The sequence below is a fragment of the Corapipo altera genome, unplaced genomic scaffold (genome assembly GCF_003945725.1).
Source record: "Corapipo altera isolate COAL_440 unplaced genomic scaffold, ASM394572v1 326, whole genome shotgun sequence".
NCBI classification, from domain to species: domain Eukaryota; kingdom Metazoa; phylum Chordata; class Aves; order Passeriformes; family Pipridae; genus Corapipo; species Corapipo altera.
This window is the reverse complement of record NW_020884945.1, coordinates 2,650,482-2,658,273: the sequence shown is the minus strand read 5'-3', so window position 1 is coordinate 2,658,273 and position 7,792 is coordinate 2,650,482. Positions and strand designations below refer to the sequence as shown.

Genomic DNA, 7,792 nt, shown 5'->3' with positions numbered 1-7,792 from the left:
CATTCCCGCTCCCCTCAGGGCATTCCCGCTCCCCTCAGGGCATTCCCACTCTCCTCAGGCATTTCCCACTCCCCTCAGGCATTTCCCACTCCCCTCAGAAGTGTTCCCGTTCCCCTCACAGCACTCCTGCTCCAATCAGGTAATTCCTACTCCCCTCAGGGTGATTCCCACCACCCTCAGAGGAATCCCTCTCCCTTCGGGGCATTCCCGTTCCCCTCAGGTGAATCCTGCTCCCCTCATAACATTCCAACTGCCCTCAGGGGATTGACTGCTCCCCTCAGAGGAACCTCACTCCCCTTAGGAGTGTTTCCATTTCCCTCAGGGCAATATCGCTGCCATCAGGGGCATTCCCGCTCCCCTCAGGGTATTTCCACTCCTCTCAGGTCAATTCTGCTGCCCTGAGGGCATTCCCTGTCCCCTTGGGGCAATCCTGCTCCCCTGAGGCTGTTCCCTGTCCCCTTGCTGCCTGGGGTGATTCTGCTCAGCCTCCTGCTGAGGAGTGTAGAAGGCTCTTTCCTTCTACCAGTGTTCTTAGGTCTCTGCCCTGGGAAAAAAACCCTGTAAAATAGAATATAGAGAGTAAACCTAGTGCTGTTCTGAGTACAAGGAGCACGTAGTAGCTCAGCTGGCTGAAAACCCACAGAATTTGGGGGGAGATTATTTTTTGTCCTTACATTCTGCCCATTCTTCTGGGCAATAAGTGGAAGTACTGGCAATTGGGAAGGATTCTGCTGCATTTAATTTGTTGTCAAGGTAAACCATAAAAGTTTAGGAAATGAGTGAGCCCATTGCCAGCTCTGGTGCTGTGGGGCCACGGGGCACCTCGTGATGCTTTTTAAGAGCCAGGGAGGGGATGGCACTGGATACAAGGGAGTGCTGATTTCCCTGTTGTTTCTATAAACTCTAAACAGGTCCAGGTTCCAGTGTTCACATTGAGGCAGCTCCCTGTAACTCTCATGCTTCAAACCAGTGGGGTTTAAAAGTTCTCAAGCTATGTTAGCACTACATCCAAAGTAGGAATTCCTCCCAAAGGAAGACCAATCCCCCAAAATTCACCCCATCATACTTTCTGGGTTATAATTGCCTTCTCTGATTCATCACACAGCCTTGGAAATGCCCTTTCTGCAGATGAGAACATCCTGAGGTAATAAAGAGGATGATGTTTCACCCAATAAAGAAAAAAAAATGTACTTTAAACCATCATCTATAGGAGGATCTAAGAAGGAAATCTTTGTACACTAAGAGTATGTGTGGAACTAGCACAGACCTGTCTGCATCTGATCATTTGGGAATGTCCCAAAGTTGCTGATACAGACCTAAATGGAGAGAGAAGGAAGTGCTTTCTGTGCCCTGAAAACACCTTCTCTGCTTCAGCAGGGCTGGGGATTTGTGTTATTCAAGAATATTCAGGAAATGCTGGTACAGAGAGAAGAGATCATCTTTTATTTGGGGACTGGAACTAGATGATGTTTAAGGTCCTTTCCAACATAAACCATTCTATGATTTTATTTCAGTTTATCCATTGTGTGCTAAATTTCCCATGTAATCTGTAATTCTGTCTATTCCCTGGTTTTGTCTGTGGAAGTGTCCCAAGGAGGGGCTGTGAGCTGTGCTTGTCAGTGAGTGAGGGAGACTGTAGGAGATGCACCACCAAAAATGCAACAAGGCCCTTTCTCCTTTTCATTTAGACCATTTTTGGAAACCCACTGGAACTGAGGCACACCAACAATCCATCTTTGCTCCGCAAGATCCATGTTACCACAGGACCTGAAGTGTCAGGTATTGACTGAGAACTGTGATCCACTTGTGCAAACCCATCGATTTTGCTTAGACCAAACGAAATGTTTGATAGTATTTCCTCTGAAGCACCAAGGCTGATGAGAATGGATAACATCTATTAAATATTCTGAATGAAAAATATTTTAGGAATAAGGCTGGAAGTGCATTGCCAGCTCAGAAACAAGCACGAGAGCCTGGTGCAGAGACATCATGCTGTGTCTGCACTGGCAGCCAACCTCACACCACAGCCTGGATTCACTAAGCCAGAACTCATTGATATTGAATAGTCTTGTGTGTAAACAGGCATAGGCTTAAGCTGAGCTCTGTGGAGCTGGAGGTCTCTCCTGAGGGGAGAGGTTTAAACCTTAGCACAGAAACACTCTTCTCCATGCAGCCTGCAGCTCCTCGGTGAGGACAGGAAATGCGTGGGTGAACTTGGGGCATCAGAGACAAACCCCGGGGGAATTCCTTTAAAATTAGGAATTCTGTCTAGTTAGCACTCGCTGGAGATCTTTATCCTGTGTGCTGACCTGTTTTTCTGAATGGACAGTGTGTCCATCCATAATTAAGATATGGTGAAAGTTTATTGTATAAGTACGCTGGAATTTTGGTTTGGTTTTGCAATAAAGGAATGGCACTGAGTCATGGTTACTGAATGGATTCATGGAGGACACTGTTCTCCTGCAGAGCAAACACAAATGTAAGGAACTGAAATTAATTTCTGTTTTAGTCCAGGCAAAAGCAGCCACGTTGTAAATAAGGCTGTGGCTTGATGACACAAAGCCTTTGCTCTGTTACTGGTTCCTACTTACTCCTCGTTCCTTCCTTGTAACACAGCACACCAGCCTTCAGCTGTGTGTGGTGCACTGGGAACCACATTGGGACACTGAAAAATGAACCAGGTGAGAATCTTTATGAAGATACTTTATGTAAAATACATAAACACTTTTAAAATAGATGTATGTATTTTTAAAGCCAGATAGATCAGTTCCCCAGTCTGGTTTCTAATTCAGAGGTGGAATGGATGGATGAGATTCTTCCCTGCTGGTACAGAAGGAAGCAGTCACAAGAGCGAAATGGTTAAATATGAGCCTGATCCTGGTGAAAAAGGATCCCAAACCAGAGCTGAATATTCAGTGTGAGAAGCATAGACGGATTTCTCCACTGGATTGTTGTGCTAGCAGTTAATGTGTTGTGTAGATCTGCATGGCACTTTCAGATATAAATATTTTGCTTGGAAAACATCTCAACATTTGGGGGAGAAAAAGTTTCTGGGGTAACTCTCAAATGGTAGCTTTGATTAACTTTATGTTGGTGAGAATCTCTGTCAGCTGTGTCTTCTCTCACAAAGCCCCCACTCTTATGGTCTTCACCCTATCGATTTTAAACAACAAAATTCTTCTGCAGAACTCTAGGAGTTTTTATTTACTTGCAGTTCTGCTGAATTACTTGTGTAGCCTTTGCTAACTGAAAAGACTCTGTGACAAAGTACAGCAATCTCAGTTCGAGCTTTTATCAGCTCTGACTGCTGATAATTTCCTGCATGTGATTTGTACAGTAACCACTGTGTGAGGAAAGATTATGGGCCACAGACCTGTGCAATGCATGTGCCAGGATTAAAATGCTGCTTTCTGACAAACAGAATCAAAAGTATCAAATAAATACATGTGGCTGTTTACAGAATATTAAAAATAATTTTTATTTCACATGAAGATTTAGAAAGCTTTTTTTTTTGTAAAGTAGGAAAAAGGAACATAAAATTCAATAAGCAAACAACAGAAAAAATAACAGCAGGGAAATCGAATGAGAAAGCAAAATCACATCACACAAAGGTTTATAGATTAGTTTAATCCCATTGGTGTTGCATAAAACTTGGTAACTGTGTGTGTTGCTGTCGTCCTCTTGTGGGAAGGTGCAAGGAATATATGACTGCACAGTATTAACTGGGGACTCAACTTTGATGTTTCATCACAAACAAACCTAAATTCCCAACCCACACACAAGAATGTAAACACAATTAGAAAACAAATCCCACAAACAAGGAGAGAGAGTCATCCCAGGAATTTATGATTAAATGGCCTGGAATCTCCCTTTTGTGGAAAGCAGAGCAATGGAAGCACACGTGCATGAAGACACAGGGGATTCTGGTAAATCCAAGGCCCAAAGCGCATAGTTTGCATCCATTCTGCCAGATTCTACAGCACTTCTGTTGCTTTGGCAGTATTTTGTTATGTTTGCTGCAAATTATTGCTACCTGTGCACTACATACTGTAGATTTGTAGGAAGCAGTCAGAGTCCCAGGGTTTGGAATTTGTCTGTGGGAGCAACCAGAATATTAAGAAATATAGTATAAGACTCTTGCATGCGTTAGTAATGATTTAGGACTGTTTTACATTATCTTTCCTTGTGGTGTTTTATTAACAGTAGTCAGTTATTAATGATGTTGGAGCACTTTATTTGATGGATCTGTAGAATGTTTTCATTACATGTAAACAGATTGATTCCCTGCTTCCAGAAAAGTGTCTGTTGGCAGAAAGAGGGCATCTGGCTTTTCTTAGGAGGAGAATAACCCATCTGACTTTTTACAGTGGAGCAGATATGATAATATAAGAGGGGGAAAAAGGTACATGAAGGAAATCACTTTCCTGGTTTGCTGTCGTGAATCATAGTGATGGCTTTTCCTAATTTTTAAATTACACTGTTGCAATATTGCAGCTGCTTTGTAACCAACTCAGCTTTCTTTGTATCATAATGCTTCTGTTGCAGGATTTTAAATGAGAAGGCAGGAATATATCACCTCCCAAGAAAGATACTGTAGCAATAGATAAAATAACATTCCATTGGGTAAGCTTCGGGTCCCACTGAATTTTCTGTTATTTTACAGCACTGGACTTGATCTTCGGTGATGCTCAGCCCAAATGCCTTCACTCCCCTCCCTTATTCACTTCTTGAAGACAAGAGGTAAGGTACCACCAAGATTCTAGCAATTATTTCTATAAAGCAAGTGTGATCTTCAATTTACTTTATAGCCTTTAATTGCAACACTGTTCTCTTAGTTGAAACTGATAACAGATACTAAGTAGATTTGATCCAATTCAGCAATATTATCAGTATAGTGCTGTGACTGGGAGGTACTGCTGCTCTCTAATACAGACTATGAAGCAAATAATGTGTCTCTGCAGGGTTTAGAATTTGACCTCCAGCCACCTTTGTTCTGTTAACTGTTTAAAAACAAACCTGACTCTCCACCGTCTGTGTTTATGAGCAGACGCTCCTTGGGCAGGGGGGCCAGAGGAAAGGGCTGTGTATGTCAAGGGGTATTATCCTGCCCCGACAGGAAGCACTTCCCCTTGAAGTCCCAGGGGGACTGTGCAGCCTGCTGCAGTCTTCCTGGAGAAGCAGGAGGCACGGGAAGTCTGCAGCAGCAAACTCCCTGTCACAAGGTTTGGGAGCAGCAGCGAGGAGTGCGGGACACAGAGCAGAGTGAGCTGTTTCTGGAGCATGTTCGGGTCTTGTCCATTCATTATTTCAACATAATAGATGAAGCACCTTTATTTCTACAACATAAGTGTAAAATACTCAGTAGAGGTGAGCTTGGGGGTTTTAATCACGTTTCATTTGGAATTGTTGCTAGAGGATAATCTTTGGACAGTCATAGGGCCAGTTTCCTTCCAGCCTCCTTGGGAATGCAAGAGCTGCTTGCATTCTGCATGGCCACACAGCGTTCTTTGCTGGGACAGCATCTACATTTGGAAAACTAAAGCAGAGAGCCCCTTGGTTCACACCATTACAACTTCTTCCAAATCCTTTTCGAGAGCAGGATCTTCCAAAGTGTCTCTTTTTGGTGATATTTCATCCAGTCACACACCTGGATCCAAGAAATGTCTGCAGCAGTCCTATAGCCATCACTGAGGGGACAGTGCTTTTTGACAGCTCTGCAAAGAATGTCAAAGGATAAAAATAAAGATCCCAAAACTCATAAAAGCTGACAGGTTCCTTTCATCAGTTCTCCATCAAGAGCTTGCTGCAAGCCCTTCAGAACAGCAGGTGCCAAAGCAATTGAAATTTGCATGTAGAAAATATCTCCATAGGGATCTCTGCTTTGTTACTTGATTTTCACCCACTTCTGGAATGGAAGAGAGACTCATGTCCATTAATTTAATAATATTTAACACCATCCTACAAGAGAGTGAAGAAACATCTCAACATTAAGACGTTAGAGAGGCAAAATGTACTAAGACACCTTGACATTTCTTTTCTCACCAGAGTTTTTGGTTAATAAAATTGCCCTAGAACACATCTGGTATTTACAAATCAATTTTTAATAACAGTAATATGCATCCCAAAGGAATGAAAAGAAGAATGTGGGATGGCTGCAAGTCTCATCAAGCTCTAACGTAGCTCTGGAGCCATACTAGTTAAACGTACTTTTCTTCAAAACTCTGTTCAGGCAAAGTGACATATTTCTAGTGAGACTGTTCAGTCTCCACCAAGAAAACGACATGTCCTGAGGAAAAACAAGATCCATCCAAAGTAATTGCTGTGTGCTGCAGCTGGAGCTCTGTTTCCAAAAAATAGCTAAATATAAACATTCCTGAGTGAATGGGTGGGAAGCCAAGACTGCCCTGCAGCACAGACACCCACTAAATAGGATTACCTATGAACAAGCTAATCCACAGGAATTCATTCTGCCCCAGCACTGAGAAGGAGATCAGGAAAACAAGCAATACAGCTGCTTAAAGTACAACTATATAATTAATAGGACTTCTCTGGAAATGCCTTTGTGGCATCTGGTACGAGTTATTTCCCACATTCCTCAACCAAGCTACTCCATACCCCAATGCAGAGGTTACATTTGTTTAGCTGTCAGTCAGGAACTCTGCACACATCCCCAGGGACCTGCAGCTCTGGCTGTTTTCTTCTGCTTGTTGCAGTGCCACTGGAGGTGATGTGAGAAGGAGATACACAGCTTCATGGTTGTGTCCCAGATTCCGGCCTGGAAAGGACACCACAACCCCGACTCTAGGACTTCCAATGATCTTTGTACTTGTACATCACTTCTGGTTTTTTAGGTGCACTCTAGAATAGAAATCTAAAGTGTCACAGCAATAATACAGCTGTGAAAAAAAGAATAAACCTTTCCTAGGAATACTTTATTTTTAAAAATAATTCTGCCACCACTTGGAACTGGGTTTTGGCAGACCCAGGTGTTAAGAGTTCCATGCTTCTGCAACATGTACTTTAGGCTCTTTCCTGGAGAAATTCTGCAGAGTTGCCTCCTTAAATTCTGGACCAGATGCTTCACATTTTCTGAGAGCTTTCATGGATGTATTACATGAGTTTCTTGACCATAATTATGGATCTTTGCAGTAATGACAGTCCTCTGTGCTTCCCCATTAAGGTGAATTCAGATGCAAGGAATGGTGGTAAGTTCAGTAAAAAAACCCCAAAGGTACCTGCATTTGACACAGGACATTCCAACACTAATTCTCTTCCAGATAGTTCTCTCCCAGAACACTCAAGTCGTCAGGAAATCAGGAAACCGTTTTGTGCTTTTGTACACAAGGCTATTGATGGTGTTTTATGGGCTTATCCTGTCAAACAATGTGAGAGCCCTGAGAGACTGTTCCGAGCAGTTATAGAGCCCGCCTTGAATTTAAACTATGCTTAGGGAGAACGACCTTGTTAAATACATTCTGAAGGGGAGTTAATGTAAGAAAACACCCCTTTTCCATACAATGTTAGCAAAAGTGCTGCTAGGCCAGGTGAGTTTAGACTATGAATAGTTTATCTGGCTCAAGTTAAGACTCTGTAGGCTGAAAATAATAAGAGAGTTTTGGGTAAGACGCGTTTCCCTCCAGCCCAGTCATCCCTACTTGTATGAGCTTCAAAATACTAAGAGAAGAAAAATATTGTTACTAGAAAAATGGGGGAATTTGACCTAGATATGAAACAGTTTCTTTCAGAAATAGAATATCTCTGTGACTGCAGTTTAGATATTTAAGATCCACCT

At 42.6% G+C, this 7,792-nt stretch overlaps 1 long non-coding RNA gene across 3 annotated transcripts in view; it reads left to right on the top strand.

Moving 5' to 3' along the window:
- Window positions 1-7,792, top strand: part of LOC113956117 — a 35,111-nt gene that overhangs the window by 464 nt on the left and 26,855 nt on the right. For 2 of the 3 annotated variants that reach the window (XR_003530754.1, XR_003530752.1), the window contains exons 2-5: window positions 912-1,013; window positions 1,106-1,144; window positions 1,689-1,779; window positions 4,664-4,740. This is a non-coding gene — a long non-coding RNA (uncharacterized LOC113956117). Of the gene's footprint in view, window positions 1-27; window positions 140-911; window positions 1,014-1,105; window positions 1,145-1,688; window positions 1,780-4,663; window positions 4,741-7,792 lie in introns of those variants that run through there. The other variant, XR_003530753.1, reaches the window with a different exon arrangement.